Genomic DNA, 15,195 nt, shown 5'->3' on the forward strand with positions numbered 1-15,195 from the left:
GACTGCTTGCAATTGAGTCAAGCTGATACTAATGATGTTATGGAGGTCCTTTTAATTGAAATAAAATATTTTAATTGAATATTTAATCTGTGGTTTTAGTGAACATCCTTACACATATTTCAAGTACTTTCATATTCTTGGTTGGTAGCACTCTCACTTTTGAGTCAAAAGATCACAGGTTCAAGCTCCACTCCCAGGCTTGAGATCATAATCAGTGCAGTGTTGAGGCAGGGCTGTTTTGATGGAGATGCAGTCCATCAGATAGGATGTTTTAATCAAAGTCCAGTTTGGATGTCAAAGATGCCATGGCACTGTTGGGAGAAGAGCAGGGAGTTCTCGCCAACATTCATAGATTCCAGGATTCAAAGAGGCCGAATGCCCTCTTTCTGTGCTGTCAGAAATTACAGCACAAATGGAGGCCACTCGGCCTATCATGCCCATGCTGGCTCGATGAATGAACTATCCAATTATTCCCACTCACCAGCTCTTTTACCCTTCAACTGATACCACCAAAAACAACAACATGCCATTCATCTCATTGCTGTTTGTGGGATCTTGCTGCACACAGATAGTTTTAGTAACTCTAAAAGATAGTAGATATTTAACAAACAAATAAGTTTTGGCAGATAATACAGTACAAGTAACACAGGGCAGATGTGGTAATTAATGAGTCATTTAATGTAATTTTATAGTAATCATCTTCACTTACTGTATCGATCTATTGTATATTAACGCATTAACTTTGAAAATTCTAAAATGATGGCGTTTTTAGTTTAATTTACTGAATGTCGGTTCACTCTCCTGTCTGTGCTACATTAACAGATCCCAGCTGGGGCAGGGGCGGGCCTACTTCAATTGGCTTTGGCAGCATTGGATTAGAGAACGGTCAATCAGCCAGAGTTTCCCTCCTCCTGATCGAAGTCTAGGGATCTGGGCTTGCACGTCTGTGTGCGTGGACGTCAGGGTGGGACTGGGTCAGGCTTAGTTAGCATGCCACATTCTGATTGAGTTACCTACAGGCACTCATTGCCATGGCTCACAGCTACATAACAGCCTCTGGGGTAATGCACTGAGGGAGGGGATATTGATGGAACTAGGTCGGGGCTATAAAAGGCGAGTTGCGAGCGGCCCTGGAACCAGCGTGGCAGCCCCAACCTGCATGAGAACATCAGCGACAGGTCAGGGATATAAAAGGCGAGTGGGGAGCGTCCCCTGGACAGCATGGCACCCTCAACCTGCATGAGAACACCAGCGGCAGGTCGGGGCCATAAAAGGCGAGTGGCGAGATTCCTCTGGACAGCATGGCGACATACCACTCTAGGAAGCAGCGCGAGCTGGTGTAAGAGGGCGATGGCACTGAAGAGGGTGACTGAATTGGAAGTCACCAAGGTCCAGGTCGGTGATTGGACCTTGGGCAGGTACAGCAGGAGTGGCGAGGTCGGGGTGAAGGAGCGACGAGTGATCGTGGAGTGACATGATCAGGGCCCAGGAGAGGTGTGAGTTCGGGGCCAAGAAGAGGCGTGGGCCCTGGGGCAGCATGGACCAGCCCACACTGCGATATGTGTGCGCACTAGGTCCATGCAGCAAAGCAGGTCTCCAGTCGTCCTGGTTAACCCCTGCCACTGGATAAAGGCCTAGCTCTGTCAAGCCCGTGTGGTGGCTGATGTGCAACGGTCACCACACATTTAAAAAAATCCACGCACGGGCAGCTTCCACCCCTTCAATTGGAGCTCAGGACTCGAGTATCGGGTCCTTCATTGAAACATATGAGAACCCATGTGGAAGCAAGTCATCCTTGTTCGAGGGACCGCCTATGAGGATTATGGACGAGCAGAGCAATATTTTCTAGTCCATTGTATACACGTGTCTACGAATGGAGCCACAAGAAGTTCAGCTCCAAAGTACCAGTGTTCTAGAAGTGAGGAGATTTGATAGAGGTGTTTAAAATTATGATGGGCTTAGATAGAATAAATAAAGATAAACTCTTTGCAATGGCTGAAGTGTCGATAACCAGAGGGCACAGATTTAAGGTGATTGGCAATAGAACCAGAGGCGACAGGAGGAAAAACATTTTTTATGCAACGAGTGGTCAGGATTTGGAATGCACTACCCAATAGGGTGGTGGATATGGATTCAATAGTAGCCTTCAAAAGGAAATTGGATTAAAAATTGCAGGGATATGGGGGAAGAGCAGGGGAGTGGGACTAACTGGATTGTTCATCGAAAGAGCCGGCACAGACTCAATGGGCTGAATGGCCTCCTTCTGTGCTGTACCAGTCTATGATTCTAAGTATATGATACATAAAGATTGTCTTCCCTAATACAACCATTACTATTCAGGGGCAGGAAGTGCAGAGGGCCGAATGGCATGCTACTGTGCTGTAAATTCTATGTAATTCTCCGTTTAATTGACTCCAAAGGGCAGATGCTCAAATCATACTTCTCTTTAAACAGACACTGCTGCATGATTTCTACAAAATCAATTCAATCACTGAATAAAATACACAAACATGGGGACCATCATGGCATGAAAGGGTTAATAGTAATCAGGTTACAAGCACTCCTGTTTTTTTTTAAAGTGTCATCTGTCAGGAAATTAGTGATGAGAAGACAAGCAATCTTTAATGTCCGTTTGTCTGGAGTAAAAGGATGGGAGTTCACTTGCAGCCAGCAAATAAACACACGCAGTTTATTTGTGAAATTCTGCATTGTTTGCATTGGAAACTTTGTACCCGACGTTAACAGCATCTTTATCAAATTAAACCAATTCACTCAATGCTATGAATATCAAAAAGTTCATTCACTCTCAGCAGAAAATGAGCACATCACAAAGTCCAAGAGTTCCACGGCAGGATGTGGCAGATGATAAAATAAAGTAAATGATTGTTCTATTATTTTTGAAGATCTAGACCTGCTGCCTTATTATTGCAGCATGCTGGAAAAACATTAGACAAAGTTACTTGCTCTCTGGTCAGTGGGACTCCATTTAAAAAAAATATCGCTCAACTTAATGTGCGAACTTTGAACTTGGCTAAAACCATCGTTGAAACTTTAAGCAGAGGACATGAAGCTCAGAAAGGAGCCTGGCGATGATCAGGTGGAGCAGGAAAGAAGCTCAACAAGTCAGGAAAGAGTTTGTCATGTATGTACCTTTGGGATCACTAGCCACTAGATGGTGTCTCTGTTGGAGGCCATTGGGCTGCACGCACGTGTGTGCAGCCCAAGTATAAAAGGCCAGCCATTTTGTATATTAGTCACTTTGGGCCTTAATAAAGCAGAGCTAAGGTTATACCTCTTGGAATTAAACAGCACTCAGTCTGACAGTTATTGAATGCACAACATTTGGCGATGAGGCAACAACAACCTTTGCATGCAAAAATGAGAACAATTGGATTGTTGGAGCGATTTGTGGAAGGAGAAGATTGGGCAGACTTTGTGAGCTGTTTGAGCCAGTTCTTCATGACCAACAAAATGGAGGAGGTTGGCGATGCAGATCGGCGCCAGGCAATGTTCCTCACGGATTGCGGTCCAAAAATTTATGGTCTGATAAAGAATCTACTCCTGCCTGTGAGTCCAACAGAGAAGACATATGAAGAAATATGTACACTGGTACAGGACCACCTTAAGTCAGAGGAAGGCATTATCATCTCGAGATACAGATTTTACATGCCCGTTCGTTCAGAGGGCCAGAATGCGTCGGAATTCGTTGCTGACCTGAGATGTCTAGCGGGACTGTGTAAGTTCGGGGCTGTGTTGGCAGACATGCTGCGGGACTTCTTTCTAATCGGCATCAACCACGAGGTGATCCTGAGTAAACTACTGGCGGTGGAGATGTTGGACTTGACCAGGGCCATCACGATCGCTCAATCATACATGACGACAGATAGAAGTCTAAAGCAGATATCAGTGAAAAATCGAAACTCAGCAAGTACTGTAAATAGGATTGATTCGGCATTCAGCAGAGTGGCCTACCCGACTGCATACGCAAAACCTGTGGCTACCCAAAATCCACCAGCGGGAATGCATCTGATTTCTCCGTGTTGGCGTTGTGGGGGAAATCACCGACACCAGCAGTGCTGATTTAAGCAATATAGTTGCAAAGACTGTCTGAGAGTGGGGCATCTCCAGCGCACGTGTCCGCAGATGAACAAACGTGCTGCGACACACCATGATGAAGAAGATCGTCAGACTAGCGCGGATCCGGATACGCAATCTGAGATACCAGAGGAGGAAGTGTATGGACTGTGCTCGTTACTAAGAGCAAACCAATAATGATCAACATGAAATTTAATGGGGTGCCGGTATCGATGGAACTGGACACGGGGCGAGTCAATCGATAATGAGCCAGAGGGCATTTGATAAGCTGTGAGATACTAAGGCTGTGAGACCCAGGCTGAGTCCAGTCAATGGCAAGTTGCACACGTACACCAAAGAACTCATAACGGTGATTGGCAGTGCCACAATTAAAGTGTCATATGACAGTGCAGTTCACGAGTTACCGCTATGGATTGTCCCAGGCAATGGCCCAACACTGTTCGGCAGGAACTGACTTGAAAAAATCAGATGCGATTGGAACGACATCAAGGCATTGTTGTCGGAGAAAGATACATGTGCCCAAGTACTGAGCAAGTTCCTCTCGCTGTTCAAACCAGGCGTCGGCAACTTCATGGGAGCCAAGGTGTAGATTCATGTGGACTTGGATGCAAGACCCATCCATCATAAAGCCCGGGCAGTTCCGTATATGATGAGGGAGAAGGTCGAAATCCAACTGGACAGACTCCAGCCTGAAGGGATCATATCACCAGTTGAATTTAATGAATGGGCCAGCCCCATTGTTGCTGTGCTGAAAAGTGATGGCACAGTCAGAATCTGTGGAGACTACAAGGCTACGAGCAACAGGGTTTCAAAACAGGTTCAGTACCTGTCACCGAAGACTGATGACTTGTTTGCAACGCTAGCCGGGGGGAAGTCGTTCAACAAACTGGACTTGACGTCGGCCTACATGACACAAGAGCTGGTTGAGACGTTGAAGAGACTTACGTGCATTAACACGCATAAAGGACTGTTTATTTATCACAGGTGCCCTTTTGGAATTCGCTCGGCTGCAGCAATATTTCAGAGGAACATGGAGTGTCTACTGAAGTCCGTTCCCAGAACCGTTGTGTTCCAAGATGGACATCCTGGTCACAGGGCGTGATTCCGAGGAAAATCTGAACAACCTGGAAGAGGTTCTACATTGTCTGGACAAAGTGGGACTCAGACTGAAACGCATGAAGTGCATCTTCATGGCACCAGAGGTCAAATTCCTGGAGAGGAAAATTGCTGCTGACGGCATCAGGCCCACAGATGCGAAAACCAAGGCCATCAAGAATGCACCCAAGCTGCAGAATGTGATGGAGCTGCGTTCATTCCTGGGTCTACTCAACTACTTTGATAAATTCCTACCTAAATTGAGCACCTTATTAGAACCACCGCACATGCTGCTCAGAAAAGGCAACAACTGGATGTGTGGTGCGTCTCAAGACAGAGCTTTTGAGAAAGACACTAATCTGCTTTGCTCTAACAAGCTGCTGGTACATTATGACCCATGTAAACATTTAGTATTGGCCTATGATGCTTCGTCATGTGGAATTGGTTGTGTACTCCAACAAGCTAATGAGTCGGGTAAACTTCAACCAGTCGGGTATGCTTCAAAAAATGTATCTAAAGTGGAAAGAGCCTACAGCATGGTAGAGAAAGCAGCACCAGCCTGTGTGTATGGGGTTAAAAATATGCATCAGTACCTGTTTGGTCTTCGGTTTGAACTGAAGACAGATCACAAGCCGCTCATTTCATTGTTCTCTGAAAACAAAGGTATCAATACCAATGCTTGATCCCGCATCCAGAGGTGGGCGCTGATATTATCCGCTTATGATTATGTCATTTGCCATAGACCTGGCACCGAAAATTGTGCCGATGCTTTGAGCCGTCTGTCGTTGCCCACACCGGAGGTGTAAACGCCACAACCGGCGGACCTATTGTTAGTTATGGATGCTTTTGAGAGTGAAGGAACCCCTGTCACGGCTCAACAAGTTACGATCTGGACCAGCCAGGACCCGATTTTTATCAGTGATGAAGAGTTGCATCTACAAAGGTGATTGGTCTGTCATACCCAAGCAAATGTGCGAGGAGACCAAACCTTACATTCGCCACAAAGACGAACTGTCTATTCAGTCGGATTGTATACTGTGGGGCAATCGTGTTGTTATGCCCAAGAAAGGGAGAGAGAAATTTGTACATGAGCTACATAGCACACATCCTGGCATTGTAATGATGAACGCCATCGCCAGGTCTCATGTATGGTGGCCAGGAATTGACTCTGAGCTGAATCATGTGTGCATCAGTGCAACACTTACATGCAGCTCAGCAAAGCATCAGTGGAATCGCCGCTGAGTCTGTGGTCATGGCCGTCCAAACCATGGTCCAGGATCCACATAGACTTTGCAGGTCTCTTCCTGGGGAAGATGTTTTTAGTTGTGGTGGATGCATATTCGAAGTAGATAGAGTGTATAATCATGTCATCCAGCACATCCACAGCTACCATTGAGAATCTCAGTGTCATGCTTGTGACACATGGTCTGCCTGACATCGTTGTTAGTGACAATGGATCGTGCTTCACCAGTCAGGAGTTTCAAGAGTTCATAAAACGCAATGGTATCAAACATGTACGGTCAGCATCACATTCAAACCTGCATCCAATGGGCAAGCAGAACGTGCTGTCCAAATCATAAAGCAGAGTATGAAGCGAGTAACCCAAGGGTCACTGGAGACCCGTCTGTCATGCATACTGCTTAGTTACAGGACAAGACCACACACGCTTACCGGGGTCTCACCTGCTGAACTCATGATGAAGTGAGGTCTTAAGACCAAGCTATCTCTTGTACACCCTGACTTGAATAATCATGTTGAATATAGAGGACAAAGTCAGCAAGAGTATTACGATCGCGCAGCTGTGTCACGCGATATTTCTGTAAATGATCCTGTATATGTTCTTAATTATGGTCAGGGTCCCAAGTGGATCGCTGGTACTGTCATCGCCAAGGAGGGCAACAGAGTATTTATTGTCAAGCTCAAAAATGGGCAAACATGCAGGAAACATATGGATCAGACAAAGCTGCGGCACACAGACGAACCGGAACAGTCGGAGGAAGAGACAATCGACGACCAACCAACCTACCCCCAGTCAACAGAGGACTCAGTGGTCATCAGTGAATCGGGACTTTCAATCACTGACATGTTCAATAAACATGGACTTTCAATCCCTGACATGGCCATTACCACTCCCACCAGGTCAGCCACCCAGCCACCAGTCACAACAGACTCTGAACACTCACCCAAGGCTGGAGTTGAATTGAGATGGTCAACCCGGGAGCGTAAAACACCAGACCGTCTCAATTTGTAAAAGACTATGTTAATATCTCAGAGGGGGTATTGTCATGTATGTATTTTTTGGGATCACTAGCCACTAGATGGCGTCACTGTTGGAGGCCATTGGGCTGCACGCATAAAAGGCCAGCCATTTTGTATATTAGTCACTTTGGGCCTTAATAAAGCAGAGCCAAGGTCATACCTCTTAGAATTAAATAGTACTCAGTTTAACAGTTATTGCATACACAACAGAGTTGATGCTGGAAGCACTGGGAGAAGATGCACTCCAATGGCTCAGAGGCAAGGACTATGCTGGCTGATTTTACTCTGCTCTACTATTCGTGCCAAAAAGAAAGGGGAATGCAGGGGGGAAAAGAGAGTGCTCCCATTTTGTTCCTGAATAGCACTGGACACAACTTTCTCTGTGGCTTATGTGATGTCTGCACATTTCTGTCTCAGAAGAGGGTGTGACAATGTGAATTTCATGTAAATGATTGTCAGAGACTGCTGCACAGAAACTTCCTTTAATAGCACCGGGTGCAGTTCAGATGCTACTGATTCATGAGCTGCTGTTTGGGCACCGTTGCCGGGAATTTCCTCAAGACCTCTCCTGATTGGCCATTGCAACTTTGGCAGAAACCCCTGAGGAAATTCCTTGTGTATCTGTCTTAAGAAACAGGCTGGTTTTGCCGAGACAAGTCTTTATTTTTGGCACCTGGAATAAAAAATGTTTTTGCAGCATTATCCATGTCTTCTCCAGACTTGATTATTTCAATGCTCGCCTGGCCAATCTCCCGTCATCTACTCTCCATGAATTTTAGTTCATCCTAAAGCCTGCAGCCTGATACTATCCTGGAACGAGTCCTGTTCACCCATTACCCATTTCCTCATTGACCTACATTGGCTCCTGGTCCAAATTTAAAATGCTCATCCGCGTGTTGAAATCCCTGAATGGTCTTACCCCTCCCTTCCTCTGCAATCTCTTCCAGCCTTACAACTGCCCTGAACTCTGTTTCTCTTTCTCTGACCTCGTGTTTGCTTCTTCCCTCGATTTCCCCACCCCAGCCACCTACGTCGCATGCTCTGGAATTCCCTCCTTAAACTCCATCACCTTCTTCTCTTGCTTACAGATCCTCCTTAAAAACCCACCTCTTTGACCAAGCGTTTGGTCATCCCCTCCTTCTTTGGCTCGGTGTCCGTTTTTTGAATTGTACGCCGTGCTGCAAAAAAGAAAATTGCTGTTGCGGTTGTCATTCTGTACTTCAGTACGGAATGCTGTTCGTCGTTTAGAATTAGTGAGGGGGGCTGTGTTCAGTACTATGCCACCTGGTGCTTTGTGATATTACTTATTTGGAGACAGACAAGGGGAAACAACCACAAGCCCCTTTTGACAGCTGCTGAAATAATTCACCCAACCATTTCCTGAGCAGCAAACACCTGTTTCCCTACCCGAGTGGAAATCCCCCCACCCCCACACCCTCTCCCATCTCCTGACCACACAACTGCTCTATGCTACCTGGCATAAAAAGAGAAGCCCCACAGTCAAAAACCAGCAGCCTCCTCCTAGTCCTTCAAGCCCCATTCTTCATACCTGCACATGATTTCCCTGCACCTCGAGCTGGCACTTGGCACCGTGGTGCCATCCTCTTTTCAGCTCCCTTCGAGGCACCTGGACTGCTCCTTGAGGTATGACTGCCATCTCAGCAATGGCACAACAGCAGGAACTTGTTCATAGGGAATGAATCATAGGGCACAGAAAGGGGGCCACTCGGCCCATCATGCCTGTGCCGGCTCTTTGAAAGAGCTGTCCAATTAGTCCCACTCATCCTGCTCTTTCCCCACGGCCCTGCAATATTTTTCCTTTTCAAGTATATATTAAATTCCCTTTTGAACATAACTAATGAATCTGCTTCCAACACCCTTTTAGGCAGCGCATGCCTATGAAACCTTTAAATAAATAAATATAAATACCATCCACATTCAAATCGTGGCATCTGCCATGCCCACATTAAACAAAATTCTACTCATTCTTCATCAGAAGGGTGCAAATAATAATCCTCCATCAAAATAATATTCTTAGCCTCACCCATGTGGCTTTAACTGCACCTGCCCCTTTAATAGGGTTGGTGTCTTTAAAGCCCAGGTTGTAACCAGACTTCATCCTCCTGTCACCAGGGTCACAGCCGAAAGTCCATCCCCAAGTGTGCCCACGCGGAACTTCCTTTATTTGCCTGTCTCCGCCCGTGCCTCAGCTCATCTGCTGCTGAAGCCTTCATCCATGCCTTTGTTACCTCTAAACTTGACTATTCCAACGCACTCCTGGCTAGCCTCCCACATTCTACCCTATGTAAACTAGAGGTGATCCAAAACTCGGCTGCCCATGTCCTAACTCGCACCAAGTCCCGTTCACCCATCACCCCTGTGCTCGCTGACCTACATTGGCTCCTGGTTAAGCAACGCCTTCATTTCAAAATTCTCACCCTTATTTTCAAATCTCTCCATGGCCTTGCCCCTCCTTATCTCTGTAATCTCTTCCAACCCCACAACCCCCTGATATATCTGCGCTCCTCTAATTCTGCCCTCCTCTAATTCTGCCCTCTTGAGCATCCCTGATTATAATCGCTCAACCATCGGTGGCCGTGCCTAGGCCCCAAGCTCTGGAACTCCCTGCCTAAACCTCTCCGCCTCTCTACCTCTCTTTCCTCCTTCAGGACAATCCTTAAAACATTCCTCTTTGACCAAGCTTTTGGTTACCTGCACTAATTTCTACTCATGCGGCTCGGTATCAAATTATTTATCTCATAATACTCCTGTGAAGCGCCTTGGGACGTTTCACTAGGTTAAAGTCGCTATATAAATACAAGTTGTTGTTGTTGTTGAATGAGACCCAAGACAAAGCTTGTGCGCTCAGCTCCTGGTGACAATGCATGCACACTCCCGACACACTCCACACTAATTGCTCCAGGAGAGGGAAGATCGGTTCTTACCACCTCTGAGCCATTCGGGCAAGAAAGGTGTTGGCTGATATATCTCTGTCCTGCTCCCAAAAAAACTCTGTACAAAGCGGAGGAAAAATAGGCGCTATTCCTTCACTCCGATCTTATGTTGATGTTGGTGAGGCGCGAGTCCGGCGTCGGAGGCCTATAAAAGGCCCAGCGGCAGCGAGAGGTGTACTTGTGCAGCTACAGGGAGAAGGCAAAAAAGAAACAGAAAGGTGACGTCACAGCCAAGGGGGTAAGTGACTGGCTGGTGATTGGTGAGTAGTTTTTCTTTCTTCTCTTCTATAACAGCGAATAAACTTTAACATTGTTGTTGCCTATCTATGTGTTAAGTCATGACAGGACAGCTCGGTCACGTGTTATGCTCCTCCTGTACCATGTGGGAACTCGGGGACGACTCCAGTGTTTCTGACGACTACGTGTGCGGGAAGTGTATCCACCTCCAGCTCCTGACGGACCGCGTTGCGGAGTTGGAGCTGAGGGTGGATTCACTCTGGAGCACCCACGATGCTGAGAATGACGTGAGTAGCACGTGTAGCGAGTTGGTCTTACCGCAGGTGAAGGGTCCACAGCCAGATAGGGAATGGAAGACCAGCAGGAAGAGCAGTGCAAGGAAGGTAGTGCAGGGGTCCCCTGTGGTCATCCCCCTGCAAAACAGATACACTGCTTTGAGTACTGTTGAGGGGGATGACTCATCAGGGGAGGGCAGCAGCAGCCAAGTTCATGGCACCGTGGCTGGCTCTGTTGAACAGGAGGGGAGGAAAAAGAGTGGGAGAGCGATAGTGATAGGGGATTAAATTGTAAGGGGAATAGATAAGCGTTTCTGCGGCCGCAACCGAGACTTCAGGATGGTATGTTGCCTCCCTGGTGCAAGGGTCAAGGATGTCTCTGAGCGGGTGCAGGACATTCTAAAAAAAGGAGGGAGAACAGCCAGTTGTTGTGGTGCACATTAGTACCAACGACATAGGTAAAAAAAGGGATGAGGTCCTACGAAACGAATTTAAGAAGCTAGGAGCTAAATTTAAAAAGTAGGACCTCAAAAGTAGTAATCTCGGGATTGCTACCAGTGCCACGTGCTAGTCAGAGTAGGAATCGCAGGATAGCGCAGATGAATACATGGCTTGAGCAGTGGTGCAGCAGGGAGGGATTCAAATTCCTGGGGCATTGGAACCGGTTCTGGGGGAGGTGAGACCAGTACAAAGCGGACGATCTGCACCTGGGCAGGACCGGAACCAATGTCCCAGGGGGAGTGTTTGCTAGTGCTGTTGGGGAGGAGTTAAACTAATATGGCAGGGGGATGGGAATCAATGCAGGGAGACGGAGGGAAACAAAAAGGAGACAAAAGCAAAAGACAGAAAGGAGATGAGGAAAAGTGGAGGGCAGAGAAACCCAAGACAAAAAACAAAAAGGGCCACTATACAGCAAAATTCTAAAAGGAAAAAGGGTGTTAAAAAAACAAGCCTGAAGGCTTTGTGTCTTAATGCAAGGAGTATCCGTAATAAAGTGGATGAATTAACTGTGCAAATAGATGTTAACAAATATGATGTGATTGGGATTACTGAGACGTGGTTCCAGGATGATCAGGGCTGGGAACTCAACATCCAGGAGTATTCAACATTCAGGAAGGATAGAATAAAAGGAGAAGGAGGTGGGGTAGCATTGCTTGCAAAAGAAGAGATTAATGCAATAGTTAGAATGGACATTAGCTTGGATGATGTGGAATCTATATGGGTAGAGCTGCAGAATACCAAAGGGCAAAAAACATTAGTGGGAGTTGTGTACAGACCTCCAAACAGTAGTAGTAATGTTGGGGAGGGCATCAAACAGGAAATTAGGGGTGCATGCAATAAGGGTGCAGCAGTTATAATGGGTGACTTTAATATGCACATAGATTGGGCTAACCAAATTGGAAGCAATACGGTGGAGGAGGATTTCCTGGAGTGCATAAGGGATGGTTTTCTAGACCAATATGTCGAGGAACCAACTAGGTGGGAGGCCATCTTAGACTGGGTGTTGTGTAATGAGAGAGGATTAATTAGCAATACCGTTGTGCGAGGACCATTGGGGAAGAGTGACCATAATATGGTGGAATTCTGCATTAGGATGGAGAATGAAACAGTTAATTCAGAGACCATGGTCCAGAACTTAAAGAAGGGTAACTTTGAAGGTATGAGGCGTGAATTAGCTAGGATTGATTGGCGAATGATACTTAAGGGGTTGACTGTGGATGGGCAATGGCAGACATTTAGAGACCGCATGGATGAACTACAACAATTGTACATTCCTGTCTGTCGTAAAAATAAAAAAGGGAAGGTGGATCAACCGTGGCTATCAAGGGAAATCAGGGATAGTATTAAAGCCAAGGAAGTGGCATACAAATTGGCCACAAATAGCAGTGAACCCGGAGACTGGGAGAAATTTAGAACTCGGAGGAGGACAAAGGGTTTGATTAGGGCAGGGAAAATGGAATACGAGAAGAAGCTTGCAGGGAGCATTAAGACGGATTGCAAAGGTTTCTATAGATATGTAAAGAGAAAAAGGTTAGTAAAGACAAATGTAGGTCCCCTGCAGTCAGAATCAGGGGAAGTCATAACGGGGAACAAAGAAATGGCGGACCAATTGAACAAGTACTTTGGTTCGATATTCACTAAGGAGGACACAAACAACCTTCCGGATATAAGAGGTGTCAGAGGGTCTAGTAAGGAGGAGGAACTGAGGGAAATCCTTATTAGTCGGGAAATTGTGTTGGGGAAATTAATGGGATTGAAGGCCGATAAATCCCCAGGGCCTGATGGACTGCATCCCAGAGTACTTAAGGAGGTGGCCTTGGAAATAGTAGATGCATTGACAGTCATTTTCCAACATTCCATTGACTCTGGATCAGTTCCTATGGAGTGGAGGGTAGCCAATGTAACCCCACTTTTTAAAAAAGGAGGGAGAGAGAAAACAGGGAATTATAGACCAGTAAGCCTGACATCGGTAGTGGGTAAGATGATGGAATCAATTATTAAGGATGTCATAGCAGCGCATTTGGAAAGAGGTGACATGATAGGTCCAAGTCAGCATGGATTTGTGAAAGGGAAATCATGCTTGACAAATCTTCTAGAATTTTTTGAGGATGTTTCCAGTAGAGTGGACAAGGGAGAACCAGTTGATGTGGTATATTTGGACTTTCAGAAGGCTTTCAACAAGGTCCCACACAAGAGATTAATGTGCAAAGTTAAAGCACATGGGATTGGGGGTAGTGTGCTGACATGGATTGAGAACTGGTTGTCAGACAGGAAGCAAAGAGTAGGAGTAAATGGGTACTTTTCAGAATGGCAGGCGGTGACTAGTAGGGTACCGCAAGGTTCTGTGCTGGGGCCCCAGCCGTTTACACTGTACATTAATGATTTATACGAGGGGATTAAATGTAGTATCTCCAAATTTGCAGATGACACTAAGTTAGGTGGCAATGTGAGCTGCGAGGAGGATGCTATGAGGCTGCAGAGCGACTTGGATAGGTTAGGTGAGTGGGCAAGTGCATGGCAGATGAAGTATAATGTGGATAAATGTGAGGTTATCCACTTTGGTGGTAAAAACAGAGAGACAGACTATTATCTGAATGGTGACAGATTAGGAAAAGGGGAGGTGCAACGAGACCTGGGTGTCATGGTACATCAGTCATTGAAGGTTGGCATGCAGGTACAGCAGGCGGTTAAGAAAGAAAATGGCATGTTGGCCTTCATAGCGAGGGGATTTGAGTACAGGGGCAGGGAGGTGTTGCTACAGTTGTACAGGGCATTGGTGAGGCCACACCTGGAGTATTGTGTACAGTTTTGGTCTCCTAACCTGAGGAAGGACAATCTTACCATTGAGGGAGTGCAGCGAAGATTCACCAGACTGATTCCTGGGATGGCGGGACTGACCTATCAAGAAAGACTGGATCAACTGGGCTTGTATTCACTGGAGTTCAGAAGAATGAGAGGGGACCTCATAGAAATGTTTAAAATTCTGATGGGTTTAGACAGGTTAGATGCAGGAAGAATGTTCCCAATGTTGGGGAAGTCCAGAACCAGGGGTAAGGGGTAAGCCATTTAGGACCGAGATGAGGAGGAACTTCTTCACCCAGAGAGTGGTGAACCTGTGGAATTCTCTACCACAGAAAGTTGTTGAGGCCAATTCACTAAATATATTCAAAAAAGAGTTGGATGTAGTCCTTACTACTAAGGGTATCAAGGGGTATGGCGAGAAAGCAGGAATGGGGTACTGAAGTTGCATGTTCAGCCATGAACTCATTGAATGGCGGTGCAGGCTAGAAGGGCCGAATGGCCTACTCCTGCACCTATTTTCTATGTTTCAATGGGCCCAAGTTTGCACAAGTTTGCACACGGCGCCAGAAACAAAACGCGCGATTCTGGAGCGCCCTGCAGCTCCATGTCTGCTTGGCACGGCGCCCAGGGGTCGGAGCTTACACTCGCGCCGATTTTGTAAGTGGGAGGGGGCGGGTACCATTTAAATTAGTTTTTTTCCTGCCGGCAACGCTGCGCGTGCGCGTTGGAGCGTTCGCGCACGCACAGTGTGAAGGAAACATTGGCACTCGGCCATTTTTGTCGTTTTTTGTAGCTGTTTAATTTTTGAACATTTTTTAATAAAAGCACATTGCCATCAGCACATCAGCGCTGAGGCTTCTTGCAGCAGTGAGAAGGTGCAGGAAGCCTCAGAAAGTTGAGGCAGCCGTTTCCCTCCTCCCCCCCCCCCCCCCCGCGGGAACAAACGGCTTCCTCCTCCCCCCCCCCGCGGGAACGAA

Source organism: Pristiophorus japonicus, chromosome 4 (genome assembly GCF_044704955.1).
Source record: "Pristiophorus japonicus isolate sPriJap1 chromosome 4, sPriJap1.hap1, whole genome shotgun sequence".
Classification (NCBI taxonomy): Eukaryota; Metazoa; Chordata; class Chondrichthyes; family Pristiophoridae; genus Pristiophorus; species Pristiophorus japonicus.